The sequence below is a fragment of the Myotis brandtii genome, unplaced genomic scaffold (genome assembly GCF_000412655.1).
Source record: "Myotis brandtii unplaced genomic scaffold, ASM41265v1 scaffold1037, whole genome shotgun sequence".
NCBI classification, from domain to species: Eukaryota; Metazoa; Chordata; class Mammalia; order Chiroptera; family Vespertilionidae; genus Myotis; species Myotis brandtii.
This window is the reverse complement of record NW_005353483.1, coordinates 339596-342404: the sequence shown is the minus strand read 5'-3', so window position 1 is coordinate 342404 and position 2809 is coordinate 339596.

Genomic DNA, 2809 nt, shown 5'->3' with positions numbered 1-2809 from the left:
TCTTTCTTTCTTTCTTTCTTTCTTTCTTTCTTTCTTTCTTTCTTTCTTTCTTTCTTTCTTTCTTTCTTTCCAGGACAACACTGGAAACATTCCTTTAAAAAAGTTATGATTTTTTTAAAAAAGTTATAATTTTTATTTATCCAGCCAGGCAAGAGTAAACTGAGAACACAGACACCACAAATGGTGTTATAAACACCCAAGTGCATATAACAGCTGACATTTACATAGTGCTTACCATATGCCAGGCTTTGCATTTAATCATCATTATATCCCCATTTTACAGTTGAGGCAATGAGGCATGGAGAGGATAAGAAAATCAGCAGATATCACATAGGTAAGTAAGTGGCAGAGCCTAGATTTAAACCAAGGCAGTATGACTTCAGAATATATTTTTTAAAAATATATTTTTTATTGATATCAGAGAGGAAGGGAGAGGGAGAGGGAGATAGAAACATCAATGATGAGAGAGAATTATTGATCAGCTGCCTCCTGCAAGCCCCACACTGGGGATTGAGCCCACAACCTGGGCATGTGCCCTGACCAGGAATTGAACCTTGACCTCCTGGTTCATAGGTTGACATTCAACCACTGGGCCATACCTGCTGGGCTTTTTTTTTTTTTTTAAATGTAATATTTCTCTTTTCTACTAAATGAAGCAATGACATTGGTTTTTGAAAATATGCTTTGCCATATTTCTGGTTATTCTAGTTTTTACTCTTGAATTCAGAGAAAACTGATGAGCTAGGTACTTTTAAAGGCCTAAGCCAAAGTGTACTTGGAAGCCAATAGTGAACTGAACCATAGAACAAACACATTCTTTTCTTTGGAACATCAACTACCGACTATTTTATAAAGGGGAAAGTGCTAAACATATCATACTTTAGTGTCTCATGACTGGCATTCAATTTTGACTTAAAAGGTTTTTAATTATACTATTAAGCTTATATGCTAGAGGCAACATGTTCATCCTTGGAAATTTATAGTATACGTTATTCCTTTCAGGGAATTGGGGACTTGGCTCATACTTGTTGGATATGTTACATGATCCTGTAAAGCCATTTTCAAATTCGTCTTCCCTCGACTTTATTTTTCAAAATCTTTGTAGGCACCAGAGCACATTGATTGAAAGGATGGACTCTAGAATCCCATGGCTCATTTTCTGGCCCTGAGATTTGCATCTGCAATTAGGATAATAAAAACAGACACCTCACATGGCTGCCATGAGACTAGGAAGTACCTAGCACTTCCTGGAACATAGTTAACACTCCGAATGCATGAATAATTGTTTGATTTATTAAACTGGTATAGAATAGTACAGTTATATCTTGGGGATATAATTTCTCTGAGCTTTACTTCTTTCAGCATAAAATAAAGTGAATAACATTCATCTCACAGGGTGTCATAAGGATTAAATAAAGTAATATATATGAGGTGTTTAGCATAGGGCCTGGCACATAGTAAATTCCTGCTAAGTGGTAACTTCTATTATTCTATTTGAATTTCCCCTCTGTAATGTAGGTTTAGGTTATTTAACAGTGAAATTTGGGACCCATTATAAAGCCATTTTATTTTTAACAATATTTAAAAAAATCTTTTTCCTCTTTATAGGTTATATTCTATTAGAATGAAATAAATATTGATTTTTAACTGTACAGTGTCACTTTTCTGTAGTAATTCTGCATTTTAAAAATAAACATTGAAAAGACCCTATGGTCTTTTTCCAATAGTACCTTTATAAAGGGCTATTAAAATAATGCATAAAAGAAATCACATTCATTCATTATTAATATCTTGTATCAGTGATTACATCAGCTCAGTCTGGCCATCGATCAGAGCCCTCACTTCAGCTGGAGCTCAGGGAGTAAGCAGTAGAGGGATGGCAAAGGGCTCATTTTCTCCTGTGTCCTCTGGATCGTGCTCCCTTAGTGAAACCCTTCTCCTGTACCTTCCGCTCATCTCCACTCACCCCTTTTCCTCTGCCCACCAATATGCTTCGGCCTTTTCCTCCTTACAAACAAGAAGCAAAACAAACTACTTTTCCCTCAAACTTGCTGCTCCCTTGAAGTACTATTCAGCATCCTGTAAATCTAGGGTGATTTTTTTTTAAAGGAGAGAATGATGATTTTTATTTTTATTTTTTAAAAATATATTTTATTGATTTTTTACAGAGAGGAAGGGAGAGAGAGTTAGAAACACAACCAAGGTACATGTCCTTGACCGGAATTGAATCTGAGACCCTTGAGTCTGCAGGCTGACTCTCTATCCACTGAGCCAAACCAGTTAGGGCTCATCATTCTCTTTTCTTTGACTGTTAAGCATCTGCTAAAAGTGGTCTTCACTTCCTTAACATCTCCCACTTTTTGCTCTCTTCTTTCACCCCTAGGTCTTTGCAGAAACTGTTACCTTTTTTTAAAAAAACACACAAAAAAAACCAACTTTATTGTTGAGAGTATTACAGATGTTCCCCCTCCCACCACCAGTTTCTCACCTGCCTCAGGCCTTCACCACCCTATTGTCTGTGTCCATAGGTAATGCATATATGCATGTAAGTTATTTGGTTAATCTCTTCCTGCTCCCCTCCCCCCCTTTTCTATCTGAGATTCATCAGTCTGTCCCATGCCTCTGGTTCTATTTTATTCATCAGTTTATTGTTTCCATGCCTCTGGTTCTATTTTATTCATCAGTTTATTGTGTTCATTAGATTCCTTGTTCATTTATTTTAATTTTTAGATTCAATTGTTGATAGATATGTATTTATTGCCATTTTCTTGTTCATATTTCTTCTTCTTCTTCTTCTTCTTCTTCTTCT